Below are 17,681 nucleotides of genomic sequence, written 5' to 3'. Positions count from 1 at the left end.
AATTTGCTTCCTCTTGTCTCGTCACGTATCGAAACCATATCAGTCTATTTTATACCATTTTTTCCACTATAGACACTACAATACTACCTCTCATATATTCGTTAAATCTTATATTAATATCTCATGATTATATTAATAACAATACCAGCTGAATTAATCGTAATCGTCCGAGAGATATTTTACTATTTTAGATTGGAGCAAATACTGTTATGATGTACAAACAAATTTTAGGTTGAAAAAATTGTACAATCATCGTATGTTATTTTGATATTTATTTTCACTACATTAAGTTGCACGTGGAGGCTGTGAGAGAATACGTTAATCAATGAATGAATAAATAAATAATTTAATAGATATGTATTTGTGAGTTTTCAAATTACAAAAAAATAAAATTTCGGAAACAATTAGTTGTTTTCGATATTATTCACTGTGGATTTCAGATTTTCAGCACACAGAATGAAATTTTTATTTGTTGAATAATTGACAATATTCATATTAATAGTTCCTTGGCCAAAAATTAATAAAAATAAAAATGTATGACGTACGTATGTGTATACTAATCACCAGGGTTCGGGAGTTAAAGCATTTGCTTATTTTTATGGATTGACTTAAAATGTAGGGCTATAGCCCATAAGCGCAAAATATGACCTAAACACAACCCAAAAGTGCAAAAATAAATAACCCATAAGCGCAAATTAATTTTACAAAAAGGAAGTGTATTTTATTAAAATAATATAATTATTAAGCTTTTAGTAATTATAAAATTAATTAAAAAAATTGAAATTTAAATGATATAACAGTAGTAGGTATAATATTATAATGATTACCTTAAATAAGTATTAATATTAAATTTGAAATTTGAAGCCAACATTTTTCAAATAGTCTAATCTGCAAATCTTTTTTTCAGTATACATGTATATTTTATAATAAGTACAGTAATTTATTTATTTATTTATTTATTTATTATATATTGATTGTAAGATTAAATTAATATACCTTAAATATTTGTTAGCTTAAGATTAATTTAAATAACAAATATACTACCTTATTTAAGTTCTCATTAGATACAAAAGTGTTAGATTTTGAAGAATTAGGGACTGGTTCTCCAAGTGATGGCATAGGAGTTTTTAAATAATAGTATTATTTAGATAATATTTTATATTATTTCTGTAATGAAGATTATTATTTACAAAATCAGTAGTCACTTACCTTCAGATACTGATTTTCAGCTTTAAAAGATATTTTATATATAAAATAATATAAATATATAATTGTAAATAAAGAATTTAATCGAAAAAAACTTAACACACTTCGAACAAATAAACAGAATGGTTATGACGACAAATCGCAATTCGATAAAACAATAACTCAAACAAATGTGAGACCAGGTTATTAATAACCTCATCTAATGATATTTGGATAGCAAATTCGTAGAATCTAATCTCCTTTTTCACTATTATAGACACTGCAGTCGGCATGCCGACGCCTGGTGGCTATGGTATAGTTGCAACTAACTCATGGGTGTTATAAATAAATATCGTTATTTTTAATTATTTTGTAACACAAATTGCAGAGACGTTTCAAATTGACACGGTAGGAATAGTCACAATATAACATCAATATGACGATTTTTCAACATCACATTTGATGTTTCATTTATAACTTAAAATCGATATCGCTGAGATATTGAAAACATTAAATGTTTAGTGGGAATGTTCATTGCATTTATATTGGAGTTTACTTTAGAGCTGCGTTTTATAGTTTTTCACCCATTTGATTGCATTTTTAAGTGAACTTTGGCCTTTATAACTTCGGTTTTTTAAACACTTCCATAAAATTATAAATAGATAGATATGGGTTATAAAATTGATCTTTCAAATGACGGTGGTATAATTCTGGACCATTAGTAGTCCTTGGCTCATTTGAAGGTGTCTCAGCCCAGAGGTGCGGTGGATATCTGTTGTCATTTTCAATAAAATTTGCTAAGATAGAATCAGAAAATGCTGATACCTTATCATTGTCAGGAGCAATTGAAAATAGTTCATAAAACGTATCAGATATTTCAGTGAAAGGTAAAAAAGCTAATCCGAAAAAATGCTTTAACCAATTTGAAATTTCTGATTAATTTTGTCATATTCAATTTTAAGTCCCAATTTTTCAATTTGTCTATACCAAGCTTGTGCTAGGTGAAACCGGTGAAATTTAATTTATGCATATGGAAAAATACACATTATTATAAGCATTTATGATCATTATGAGCAGATAATTCAAAATTCATAAGTATATTTTGAGATATACTTATATAATAATTATTATATATATATATAATTAAATATATTAATTATGTATTGGTACATAATGTTTTTATTAAATGCCACATTTTGGCACAAATATCAGTTGTTTTGAATGGCAATATACAATACACCACTTGAACGTACATTTATTTATGTAGAACATGAACTGTATATAAAATTACTCTTGGTTGTAAAAATTACAATTTTTGTTTCTTTATCTACATGACAAAATGTTTCTTTACGATGTGTAGTAATTATTAATAATCTCAAAATGAAACTTATAGTGTAACGGGTGCAATATTTCTTTTTGCGCTTTTATCCTACTACTAAGGTACAAAAACGCAAAATGAATTTGCGCTTTTGGTCTATCAAAAAAAAAAAATTGACGATTTGTGCTTTTGGGTTTCACCGAAATGTAGCAGAGTGCTATAGTTGTAAGTATATGTCAAGTTATAACACGTACAATTATGAAATTTGAAAGTGCTTTTTTTTTTGCTTTTGTCAGCAATTTTTAAAAAAAATGCTTATTTCCAGCTTTTCTTATTATTTTTGCTTATTTGACCAGTTTTTTTTTACGTTTTTATAGTTTTCTCTTGCAAAGTCGTTTTTGGTAGAATCAAAATTAAAATTAATTCTTATCTACGGTGTCACGTAGTTCGTTGTCGTCCAAGGCATCATTGTAAGGAAAACAAAGATATTCCAACGCTGAAAATAGAACGGAGTGTCAAATGTCAGAATGATCAATAACAGAGAGAACAGTTTACATTTTATTTTTCAGAAAAATCACTTAGAAAATCCATATAATCCTTAAAGTCTTGAATGCTAAGATTTATTTTTATTTTGTTTGATTTTTTAGTTAGAATTTTATAGTTTTTTTCATTTTTTTTTTAATATTTTTGCTTAATTTTAAATTTTTTAAATGCTTATTTTAGTGCTTATAATGATGTTTTTAAGCTCTTATTTTAATGATTTTAAGTGCTATAAGTTCCGAACCCTACTAATCACTATGTAAGTGCCAAAATATTATCAATATTATTTATTACTGTACCACATAATAATAATTATTATGTATAATATATCTTCTTCTTCACATTTATTACTCTTGATGAGTTTTCGCCACCATCACGGTCTGCTTCCATTCCTCCCTTTTATGAACCAGTGTTCTCTACTCTCCTACTCTAATTTTATTTAGGTCTTCTTCCACTTTATCCAACCATCTCTCTCTAGGCCGTCCACGCGGAAAATGTTTTACGTAATTATACTACAATTATTATTATTTGTGTAAATTTTCATACGGAATTTCTATAAACGATATTTTTTTTTTCAAACAATGGTCATTTTCGTTGAATATATGATAAACTGTATACAATTATATATAGACACACGCAGCTGGTGCAATATGAAACAGTAATAGTTAAAATAATCGAGAACTCCTGCGTGTTGTGGAGGTTTTTGAATCATGCAGCAATAATTGTTCGTAGTGAGAGTAAAATAGTAAACTACAGTACACTTTAAATAATTCGTACCTCGAAAATTCGAAAAACTTTATTAATCGAAAATAATTAAGTATCAGGTGACGGATGAAACTCTACAGTTAAAACATTTTACGTCAAAACATCTGTAATCAAAATGTATTAATTGTATCTATATAATCTCAATTTAATGTAATTATAATTGTAGTTAAATTTAAATACTCGTATTCAATAAGAATATGTAATTTTAACATCGAAAAATATTGACGGTAATAGTATTGGTATATTACCGTAGTTTTCTGTCCTTAAATGTATAATTAATATTTGTTTATTAAATATACGAGTACATGTGTGTATAATAACTTTATTTAATGGATATAATTTCATTATATATACAGTGGCGTAAATTTAATTTTTTTATTTGAAGGGGGAGGGGGGAGATTAAATGAAAAACATAGTTTATATGTCAATATTAAACGTCCATTTTTACTTTCTCTGACAAAAAAGAATGTTTATATGATTCTATCATAGTTGATAAATACTAAATTTTATATTCACCTTAAAATATTCATGATTTTTACATATATTTTTTATTCTGATAAATTCAAAACTGAATTTTTTTTCGTAGTCCCTGGGAGAAGTGTCTCAAAACCTCACTTATTCGTATGCCACTGAAAATATATACCTACTCGTATATTAAAATATAGTTCAATTTTTTTTTTTTTTATTGACATTTTTGGTTAAACTTAATATGTAATTAAAATAAATATTTAATACAGTGTAAATTAAATAATTAACATGTATGTAGTGAAAAGTCGAATTCTATTTTTAATTCGAATTATTTCTTCTTCCCTCGATAACCGGTACCCTCGTTAAATTGAAAATCTCTCGAATTTTTAGCCTACCTGATAGGTATCCTAGATTTCGAATTACCGAGAATCGGCGGGAGGCACTTAGTAACTAACGCGAATCGTGATTCGATGTTTAAAAACATTTCTTTATAATACACAACGGATGCGCCGGATTGATGAGAGGGAAAACCTAGAAGGTCGTGCGAGTTAATTGTACCTACTATACTTTACGATTAGTTTTTTTATTTTATTTTTTTTTCCACGAGTTTTGCCTTAAGGTTCCGGTGTTATTTGGGTTAGACGCAATTACCGCTAAGTCGTTCGCGCGTTGAACTACTTACGTCCGAACTCTGTTCAGCCCCGGGGGTTCTTCGGGCTGGCCTTCGAGCGCGTGCACGACGCCCACGCGTTACGGTTTTTCCAGTCGCACAGACCACGACGCGTAACAATATTGTTTTAGTGACATTACATTAACTTTCCTCCCCACCTCTTCCGGTGATTAGTATATTTCGACCGTTCCGACTATTTACGTGATCATTACGCGCTGGCCGCGCGAATCGTTACATTTTCGTAATTACCACGTGTTACATCGTTATGCGCCCGCACTTCATAAGCACAGAGTACCGAACGGGTCAGTCAGCTGCCCGTCCGGTACCGATTCGGCCGTATCCTATTATCATTGTCGCGCACGCGCCCTTGTGGAGAGGGGCTTGTGTGCCGAATCCGGTCATCGCGACGCAGTCGCTGGCTGAACATAAACAGCGTTTTGGGACTTATCTAGGATAATTATTTACTTTTCTTTAGATATTTAGATTGGACTAAAAATTCATCTAAATGGATGTCTGCATACAAAAAAAAAAAAAAATTAAAAAAATACACATTTTCATTGTCAATTTATTTTATTGATAGTTAATACTTGAAATTCGAATTTTTAAATAATCTCGGTAACGTGAACTGAATAGTAAAGCATTTTTTTATGCTTTACTTTACTGGATATTAGTTTCAAGTGTGCTCTATAATATTTTACGAGTAGAAGTATAAATTAAAACACTCTTATTTTTTATTTTTTCTTTAAATAACCTTCATTAGTTTTTTTAGACTGTTCTATATGAGATATTGTATTATCTGAGCTTAAGATTTCCGATTAAATTAAATCTACTTTCTGCGGTTCTAGGGTTGTCACCGTATTATTCAGGATCCGTCTTAAGCTTCAATATAATGTAACGTATAATATAATATTATTATACATACATTAAATTTAAAATCAAGAACATTGAGTATGTAAGACACACTTTATTACTGTGACCAACCAGTCGTTTGTTGGTCACCATGGCCATTAAAACATCATGATGTACTAATTACTAACTATCTTAAAAAAAAACATTTGTTTAATGACATTTATATCCGTTGTACTCGAAAATGTATGTTTCAATTTAAGTATGATATTTGTTCAACATTACGACAATGTTCGATTAAGTGCATAGACCGAAACCTTCAAAAGAATAGTTACTGTTTAGTCAAATTAGATAAATAAAATATTTAATGAGGATAGCAAAATTACAATTTTCTAAAATTGCTCCAATAAATCTGTATTTTTATCATTAATTATTAAAAACCACAACTATAATAATAATAACTTTCATGGAGATAAATACTGATATTTTATGTTAAATGTACTAAAATACTTCATTGTCCGTTAATTATTATCTAAATGCTGATGAAAATATTGTTGAACAGATCATTATTACCAAGGCCCGTACAGTGTCAGACTGTAATTTATAGTCTATAATCTATCGTTCACTCTTGTAGACTATACATGTATTGAATATTATTTATCGGCCATTATGTTTGAATGCACCGATCACTTTTCACTAACTACACTATTGAACAATTTCTAATTATTTTTTTATAAAGATGTACCGAATACTCAATGAATTTCTCGATTTTGCCTTTGATTGTTGAATATGTGAGAGAATGGGTACCGATAGTATGGGTAAAAAGGAACATTCAAAATGTGTATATTATACGCATTTTAAATGTTCCTTTTTTAAGGTGGCTGGAGAACACAATGAATTCCTTTATATTGCTTTCTACAACAATACTAATAGATAACACGATTATATTGATACGTACTAAATAATTATTAATAATCTCAGAGCTTACTGATTTGAATTGTGTTTCGTATCGAATAAACTATTTGCCCATTGTTTTGAAAAATTATTTCTTGGAAAATTTTTCCATGTTACTTAATTTGCATTACCGTCTATACGAAAACTAATTTTTGTATATTGATCTTGAAGATAAAACTACAAAAGTTGTTCAAGTCTGCAAACATAACCACCATTACAGCAGATTAATGTTAAAATAAAATGATTAAATATTCAATTTAACATTATTTTCAGCTTGAATATTCCAATACGTTCAGCTTGAAGATTCCAATTCATTCAGTATTTAAATGTTATAAAATCAAACTACAAAATGTATACAATATTTGCCTGAACCATATTCTTCGATTATCGGAATCATATTAATGATGTAAGTATACATTGTATTACTACAAATAATAAATAACAGCAATTTTCGTCTTACGTATTTTGTTCAAATGTAAATATAAATTATACATCTAATTATACGTAATATGTATTTTAAAGTTAAAGTGTTGTATTAATTAATATATGAAATAACTAAAACTTGTAGGTAATTTATTTAGTTTATACTTTAACTAGTTATTTTATAGATTCATAGGGCTTACTTCGTTAACGTGTCAAATTGTACAAAATAAATATAATATCGTTTTTTTACTTGTATCAAAAAATATAATACTAAGCGGTGTGTTTGCAGAAAAAAAGAGGAAATGTGCAACTCGGAACGCTGCAATAGCCTTGTATGTACAAATAATTAATACAACTATAATTAAATAGGCATTAAATAAATAAAATATTATAAAACATTATAAATTAAAATATTTTCTATCCTTTGACGGGAATTAAGCCACAATTTTATAGAATAACTAGATACTCTATGAAATAGCTATTTAGAATATAATTTTCATTTTTTTCCTCTCTTTACAACGATCAGTTTTAATTTTTGTATAAACATTGTTACTATGGTGAATTTTTACAATTAACGTTGCACCATAACGTTCTTCAAATAAATGCAATTAAATTACAAATTGAAAAAAAATATAATTGTTGTGTTATATTATCACACTGAGTTAGTTTTACGCACGTAGACGTTATATTTTAACGTGTTACTCGATCCGACGTGGATTGGACCATGACGGAAATAAAAAGTTATTCTTAATCGCGGATCGGACGAGAAGTATATTCAATAATGTTTTATTGTAATAACCCAAAAATGAAAATGAAATGAAAGAGAGAGTGAAGAGGAAGTATTAGTGGGAACGATTAGGGGGAGATATGGATTGATTATGGATAGCGGTAGATATAGATAGTGAGTTTGGATTGATTACCTTTCTTCTTATTTAAGGGAGGGTTTTCGGGGTTACAATGGTTCGAGAGCTGATCAATGCAACTGGATAGTCTTGAAAGCTAAATAAAATAGCACTTACTTGTTTCGCAATAGATAAGCCGATGTTTCGAAGATCCGATTACTTATGATTGTTATAGGAGTAGAGTGAGGTTAAAATTAATTGATATAGTATTTATAGGACTGATATTGAACACTCATCAACTATCTCACAGAAAGCTTAAATCGTAAGGCAAAATAATCACACTTCATAGTAATTCGTCACAAGAAGCTCTTCGGAATGTCCCGGAGGTTGGTGGAACCTATAACCAAGAGCTTGCTCGACACGCACGCACTAACCATTTATGGACAAGAAGCATTTGAGGGTGTTGTTTGCCTAGGTATGTTATAAAGATAAGTATAACGGGATGGACCTGGACCGGTACTTAAGGGCTCGATCTACTTAGTGTATTGTTGGGTTAGGCCTTTACTGTTTAAATTGTGTTGTCTGTGCGCGTATCGAAAGATTCGTTATTTATTAGTTTGTAACATATTATATTATATAATCGAATAGTGTACATCATTATAATTAATTTATGACATGATCTATAGTCGAACGATGCACATCGTTACAATATTAAATATTATTTTAGGAACACGAAAATCCCACTGGCACGGCTATGTCCGTGGTGGAGTGGCGGGGGAGGGATGACGGGGAACACAGAGTTTATTAACACGGTCGATTTTTGCAAATAATTAGACCCGTAATAACCGACTTGTTACCGGACTATTGTTATAACGTGGGCACGGATTCAGATTGCCTTTCCGTTTCTATCTCTATAGTAAAATAATTCGAGTGTATACCCGTACCGCCGGCGCGTTGCAATTAAAGTGAAAATATCTTCAGCGCGGCCCATCATCTTCCATTTTAATATATCGGGCGGCGGTGAAGGCGTATTCCCGGCTTCCATTGTCCGCGTCCAGCGTTTGTTTGATCCAATCCCCAGCACATTAAACACGCTTCTAATTTATTATTATTATTATATATAAACGGAAAATTTTTATACACCAAAGTACCGACTGCAATGACTCTAGACGAATAGAACGTGACCGCCACACGTCGGCTGCGACGTGAACTCAAATACTTGGACATGTCTTTACATAAAAAGTATACAAACACTACGACGAACCTGCACCACTTAACCCCGTTTGCGAACGTGTGGGCGAACGCTTCGCGTTGACGTTGAACGACAACAAATTGTTATAATTTTAGGTTCGCCCGTTTTACCGCCAACGGCATGTGATTTTTTTTTTTTTTTGATTTATTGTTCAAACAAAAAAAGAATAAGCTAATATTAGCAACGAGGGTACGGACCTCAGTTGAAGATTTTTTTCAATTTATCTCCGTTATTTTCAATTATTCGAAAAACTGTAGATAAACTCGAAACATGTTCGTTTTGAACTATCAACTGGAACCTATTTCCTGTATTCTACTTTTTATTTGATGATGATCCGAGCAATCCTTGTGATCCAAATCGTGCACACAGATAATATAATACTATTTGATATCGTGTATAATATACCATATGAAAATTTTAAAATACTTAATGCGCGTTCAAAAGTTGAACTCTTGCTATCTTGGTTTAGGCCGAAATATTGATCTGTAGGTTTTTAGATTTTGAGTGAAACAAGGAATGTAATGGTTATGGTGAGTTTTTATTTCTTTTGTATGAAAGGTCTCTCCTATTGTCACGATCATAAGATATTTCAGATAGATAATATTGTTTAGTTGGTACTTTGAATGAAATCTAAGTCTTAAGAATTTCCCAATAATTGCTTTAATGAATGCGAAAACTAACGAAAACTTATAAAAATACGAAAAAAACTACAACTTCGATAAATAACGATTGTTTTTTTAATCGAAACTTAAAAAATTATTATTTTTGGGATTTGAAATTTTCACTGAATATTGGTTTTTTCAAATATTACGATAAATTGGTTAATAAATTAACCAATTATTAATAATATTAAATTATTAATTATTAATAATAAATATTATTGGTTACACAAAAAGTCTTGATTATTTATATTAAAGTATTTCGTACATATTTAATAATAATTAACGAAAAAAAATGTATTGAATATTATATCTTGACAAAACGATGTTTAATTTTATTACTTAATACTTAAAAATTAAATACAATATTTTTAAAACATTCAATGTATTAAGAAAAAAACAGGAAAATCGCAAAAATATTTTATGATACTTTAATTTTTTTATTTCATCGAATATCTATTAAAATGTATTAACAATTTAGTTGTTATCCTATAAATATTAAACGTAGCACCTAAAAGTAGCGCTTATAAGACTCAAGTTGGGACCTGCATAAAGTGAGTCTTATAACCGAATGAATTTTATAGGTGAATTGGATAAATGTACTCTATGTACATAAATGTAATAAACTCTATATTTACTAACCTAGGCCAGTAAAAGTCTACTGTATTGAAATTGCAGAAGACTCACTTTATGATACGTTTATTGTCATATTATATATATTATCAAATGTGAATCTACTTATAAACACTTATATCAGTATTCATATAATGGTATGTATGATATAATATAAGTATAATTTTCAAAATTTAAATTCAAATCATCATTGGTTTATGTTTATTATAATTGGTCTGTTTTAATTTATTTATATATAATCCTAATCCATATTCGAGAATAATTAAAATTTTAGAAGTGTAATCCTTTAATCGTGGCCTCTTGACACTTATTGATGAAAGGCCACTTAATACAAGGGTCTACTGCCCTACAGAACAATAGGCCAGTGGGTGAGGCCACCCCTGAAAATATTTTATGGTATGCAACTAAACATACGGATAGACATGCATGTCGTACGTGCGGCGAATGTTTAGTTGCCTACCGTAGATCTTCTGATTTTTTGGTCCTTCTATATCTCAACTTCGTATAATTGAATATATAATTATCTAAAATATCATGCACGCCATACGGAGAAGAACAGGGTACACGAATACGTGAATCACTATCTTGTTTTTTCGAAGGTGGTTATAGATAGTCGATTTGTAGCCCGATGCGTTACAATTTTAGTTAATGATGGCAGCAAAATATTATTACAGTCAGTAATTATGCTAGAATGAACATAAGCTATCGGTGTACAGTCCGTATTGGAAATAAAGTGTTGAACAACTATTAACGTTTTTAATTATAGGTGTCAACAAAATTATTATCAATTAATATAATTCTAAATACAAGTAAACCGTGTAAAATGTCTGCCGAATATCATGTAAAATACGACCAATAATATGTAATTAGCGGAAAAAACTTGTACGTATTCATACTAATATAATTGTTTAAAAGGGTAACAATGTTAAATTATTAAGACTAGTTAATAATATTTTGGTTGAACAACATTCTGTTTGTAATATCTAATAAAGCAAAATATTTGTCTATGTAAATAATGTATTGCCTAACTTCGTTGCCTAAAATTGTGAAACAATTTCTACAAAATTACTAGTAATTTTAGTCTTATTAGAAATGATAAGACATATTATTATTAATATCTATTTATATATTTTTATATATAAAAGCCAAATATTATTTACTCACTGATTTCAATTTTTTAAAAACTATTAAATACACGAACTTGAAATTGGCAACAGTGGTTCTTCAAATACTCTAGATGTATAATAAGAAAGGAATCTTCCGAAAATCGTATTATTCTGGATCGAAATAATTTTAGACTGGATGTATAAATTTTTTCACTTTTTAATTATCCAGGATATATTTAATTTTGTTTAATGTGTTGATTAATATATATGTAAATTAATGTACAGTATAAATAATAAAAATTTAAACATTCAAATATTAAAACATTTTGCGCTTTTTTCACCCTAAATTCTTAGGTTAGGGATTTGTGTGAATTTCTAATGTAAAGTAATAAAATATTTCTCTGGTGAAGCCGTGTAATTCATCTAGTTTATTAATATTATTTTGAAAAATAATTATTTTGTTATTTGCTTATGACGGTTATTATATAGGCAATTTACTTTACTTTCATGCTAGTGTATTTACCTGTTTGCATTTCCTTAAGTGATGAAACTTTTATGTGTTATTTATTTTTTTCATCAACATCGCTTGAATATCAAATATCTTCTATGTACATTAGTTTTATAAAACACATATAATATTTTTATACTAAAATTTGTCATTTGTTTAAAATAATTGTTCTTTTTAAATGTTATTGATTATTCAACTGACTGACTTGATTTATCTTAATATATCTTAATAAAGTGGTACTACGTTCAATTCTGTCATCGAAACATCACATCGCATATAATAATTATATGCGATGTGATGTTAGAGTTGTCAATACATTATAATTATTATAATGTATTGACAATTCTATAAATATTACTCCACAGTAATAGCATTTGGGTAAAAAAAAATTAATAAATTAATTAATCTAATTAATTAATTAGATATTATGAATATCTTATTGAATTTAAAAAATAAACTATATTATACTTTTTTATTTTTCAAATATATTCTTTACGAATTCATTGTGGATATAATAACAGATTAATCAATAAAACGTTTTATGAATTATTATTATAATATAAGATTATTTTTAATAAGTTTTACAAAATTTTAAAAATATTAAATTAAACAACGTAAAAAATGAAATTTTAAACAAAGAGACTTTGCTTTTAGTCATATTTTATATATAAAAATAATAATTATATATTTATTGTATAACTAAGAACAATTAATTTAAATTTAAATAAAGAAAATACTTTTCATTAAAATGTTTAGTTTCTAAAACAAAAATCATTGTTTTATTATAAGTATAATTTTGTACTATCACTGAAAAAACTCCGATGGAAGATTTCTTTATATTAATAATATAATTTAAAAGAATATAAAATCATCAATAATTAAAATAGTTTTTAAATAAATAAAAATAACATGTTAGACCTTATTTTAAATCAAATTGTATTTTGGGTATTTTGGGGTGAGTAAAAACTGTTTCAAAACTGGTAATTAACTATATAATAAATAACAATACATAATAATAACACATTCAGTGTTTGTATTATTGGTATTATGATAAATCAGATGTGAAATTAAATCATATGTCCAAAAAATGATAAGCTTATGTAAAAATGATTTACATGGCTATTTTATTATAATGTATAATAATAGACATTGTACTTAATATACTTAAAATATCATTCTTAATGTTTATATTTTTAAAAGATAACAATATTGAAAATATAATGTTTCCATGGTTTAGGTTTATTTGGAATGAGTTTTTATTATAACATATAAATATATTTAATTAGTGTTAGTATATATTACGCTACATTAAACAAAAACTGTTGTGGACATCATAAATGTAACGAGAAATGAAATGACAAAAATTATTTGGGTGATAAATTATAAATTAACCAAGTTTAAATTATTTTTCCTATCGAATTTCAATCATAATATTAATTAATATTCTTATTTATTGATTTTCTTTAATATTTAATAATTATTTATCAATTTTGAATTATTATTTTGAACAGGTGAATGTAATAGCAATATCTTAGAAAGAAAATTACGCAGATACCTAAACTGTTATGTTGTTAGCATTTTTCTTTCATTAAATTGATAAATCTAGTTTTGCCATATTTTATCATTTTACTCAAGTAATAAAATACAGTGGGGATCACGTCTATAAGAATTAATAACCAGTTAGAAATTTTGTTGTAATTAAAAAAAAAGTTTTACGTCAAATTAGTATAATATTTTTGTATGTTATATTAAGAAATACATGATACTAATACGTTCTAAGAATTTTGTTTAATGATAAATAGTATTTATATCTTATGATTGCTCAAATGACCTAGATATTTATGCAAATATATATTTATACTTAGTGAAGGTATTTAATGGATTTTCTATGAAATAAACAAGATTGATACATTTGTAAATGAAAACAATTTTTATTTAATATTGTATAAATTGCAGATATTGAATGTTTTAAACACTTTTTTTTTATATTATATTCTTGCATATTATTTTTTTAAGAAGTTCTTACCGGACGATATCTGGAGTTAATAATTATCAGTGCTATTTAAAATCTTAAGGAAACTATTTTACGGTTATAAAATAATAAGCTCATTAATTTATTTATTTATAAATTTATTCTATTATTATTCTTATTTTTATTTATAAAATGGAATATGATAAGAATAATATATTTTTTCACGATAGGTGGTATCATAAGTGCGAATTGTACATTTTATAATATTAATAATAATTTGGTTATCAATTGTAAATTTAGCAGAAATTATGTTACATTTTCAAATTTTTGTTTCGAAAGAATTGTTGACTTATAAAAAGAGTCGCAAATTATAAATACAAATACATATATTTATTGTTTGTACGAAATAGAAAATTATTAATTTGACTGTTATAGTAATTTACTATATTTTTAACAATATAGTTTTAACATCAAACTAAAATGTCACTGTTAGTATATTTTATTTTAATAATACTCATTTCAATTTGTCTTATATAATTGTTCATTTTAACTGTAATAACATAAAAGCATAAAAGTAAAAATAATTTATGGAAAATAATAATAATAGTGAGGGGGTGGTGTATATTTACGTATAATGCATTATGGGTTGATTACCTTCCATCTTGTTTAAGGGAGTGCTCTCGGGGTTACAAACGTTCGAGAGCCGATCAGCGCAACTGAATAATTTAGCAAGCTAAATAAAATAGCACTTACCTGTATTATAACAGTTATTCGAATGTTGACGAGCTGTGCACTTACAATTATCGTAGGAGTAAAATAAGGTGAAATGAGACAAACACAAGATTTGATGTACGACAGTTGGACACTTTTCAACACTCGCACAGAAAACTGAAACTAAACAAATTAATTATAAAATTTAAATATTCGTATACGGTGATTGCTTGTCACAGGAGACTCCTTCACTAATCTGACGACCTAAGATCAAGAGCCTCTGAAAAGGGTATTGTGTTCCTGTTATACAAGGATATGGCCGGATGTACCTTTGACTCGTTTAAAAATGTGACCTACTTATGATGTCAATGGAGTATTGTAGGGTTAGGCCTTTATTGTTTGATTTGTGTTACCCATGCGGATAACGAAAAAGCCGTAATTTATTATTTTTTTTAATCGTTTAAGATCATATGGTACACATTTTTATAAACAATTTGTGTAGTGTTTTACAATCGAATAATGCGTATCATTACACAATATAATCGTAAAATTCTCATTTTATATTTAGTATGTCATTTGCAGCTAGGGTATTTTTTTAAACACACGAAACCTACAAAAAAAACACTTAATTGGTCATCTTCAAGGCTCGGGACTTATAACATTTAAAACCATAAAAATAATTGCTTAAAAACATCAATATAAGCACTAAAATAAACATTTTAAAAATTTAAAATTTATTAAAAATATTTATTCAAAAAAAAAAAAACTATACTGTTCTAACTAAAAAATAAAAAAAATAAAAAATAAAATTGCTGAATAAAGCAAAAAATGGCACTTTCAAATTTCATAATTGTACGTGTTATAACTTGACATACATTTCTATAGTACTCCGCTATATTTTAAGTCAATCTATAATAATAAGCAAATGCTTTAACTCTCGAGCCCTGGTCATCACTCACAAATTAATTTTTCGCTTTATTAAGAATCTGAAAACATGGGGTGCTATTATTATTTTTGATACAAAATAATACAAATTTTAGTAAAAGCAAAATATGTCAGAGAAATGTATAAACATTTTAAAATAGATTTATTTAATTAAATTAAGATTGTTAAAATATAATATAAACTCGCGAAAAATAAATGTATACTGGAATTAGTTTGAGTTTTATTTAATATTATTGCGTGGGATAGAATACTTAAATATTAAAGACTAGTGGTAATATTTAAAGAACAGCTGAAAGACTCTTTTCTGTTCATTAAAAATTAGAACCGGTATTTGTAATGAGAACTAATTGTAGATGTTTTGGAAATAAAATTGGAATCGAAACCAATATTTTTTAAATAACTGGTTCGTCCCTGTAAACATCTGAATAACAATAATATTACTCAACGAAATGTGTAAAAAACGCATCGCATGTAGTCCGTGTTAGAGTGGGCGATTGAAAATCAATGGTACAGTATCATGACAAATAGTGATGAAATATGCCATACTAACAGTAATCTATGCTTAACAGTAATTATTTGTATTCCCGAAGCGAATTCATTATGAACGTATTAATAATATTAATTTAATTAAACTCCCGTTATTTTCGGATACTCGGAATGGCTCATTCGTGTGAATTACGTTAGTTAATTAATATACGTTTGTAGTGTACTGTTTATTTATTTAAATTATAGTAGGTATTTCTATCATATTAAAAACGAACTTCCACAAATACAAAAATAAAACGAAATTATTAAGTAACACATAAGCCTAACCTATTCGCCTAGACCGTAATGTCATACAATGATGACCGCGGTAAGGTTAAAATTGTCAAAGTTATGAAAAAAATTAACTCGATGTTGACTCTTCGAATGAAAAATGTCCGCAAAATTATTTTTAAAAAATAATTTGATTAGGTTTGTATCAAAGGATATATAAGATTTTTAGAAAACTAAATAACATTTATGTTTTGATAATAATGCTCAAAATAAATAATAGTCGTCAGAAAAAACTGGTGTTTGCTTTGTTTTTTATTGAATAATACATTTTGGCAATCGTTGCGATTTATTATCAACGGTTTCTTTCTTACACAATGCATTATTAATTATTATGATAATATAATGTTTTTCACTTTGAATGCTATCGGTATTATAGAATAATAAAATTTGATTTTATCCATTTCAGTCTCGTCCTGTAATTTTTGACGGTCACCGAACACAATTGCAGATACCTGAGATATGAGTCACAAGTCTGTGCATGTAAGTATTATGTCTATAACAATGTTTTACTTGTTTTAATTATATTTTTTATACGTGCGCTGCGGTAAAAGGTCACTTTTATTTTGATAAAAATCATGTAAAGTTCGTTATTATCTTGATCAAAAGAAATTCTTTAGCTATTAATATTAACTATGTGTTCATTTATATTTGAATAAAATAATATTAATGCGAAATAACGCTAGATTGCAATTTTTTAATTCTTTAAATTTAATATAATATATGTATTGCAATTTGTGGTTATATTTAGTAGTTTCACTTAATTTTAATAATCATCATGCTTTTTTTTGACAGTTAAATAGTATTCGCCTTATAGTTTTTTAAATGTATACTCGTATACTATTCAATTTATTTTTTCATTACATTTTTTTGGAAAATAATTTTTGAGATATAAGTACATCTATTACACTTGTTAATAATTAGATATACTGTTAGTATCCAAATAAATTAGGAAATATCATATAAAAAATTGTTCACAATCAAATTAACAACTAAAGTATTAAAACTTAGTAAAATTATTTTATATATCAATGAATTAGTCTTCCTAATAAAAAATTAATTAAAACATAG

General features: G+C 27.2%; 1 protein-coding gene across 1 annotated transcript in view; it reads left to right on the top strand.

Moving 5' to 3' along the window:
- LOC112693679 overlaps positions 1-17,681 on the top strand; it is a 64,986-nt gene that overhangs the window by 12,439 nt on the left and 34,866 nt on the right. The window contains exons 2-3 of the mRNA XM_025568862.1: positions 7,020-7,152; positions 17,020-17,093. The gene's annotated coding sequence lies outside the window, so the exon portion shown is untranslated. The remainder of the gene's footprint in view (positions 1-7,019; positions 7,153-17,019; positions 17,094-17,681) is intronic.

This window comes from Sipha flava, unplaced genomic scaffold (genome assembly GCF_003268045.1).
Source record: "Sipha flava isolate LNK unplaced genomic scaffold, YSA_version1 89_pilon_pilon, whole genome shotgun sequence".
NCBI lineage: Eukaryota > Metazoa > Arthropoda > Insecta > Hemiptera > Aphididae > Sipha > Sipha flava.
The sequence above is the reverse complement of the archived record's forward strand: the minus strand, read 5'-3'. Positions and strand labels throughout refer to the sequence as shown.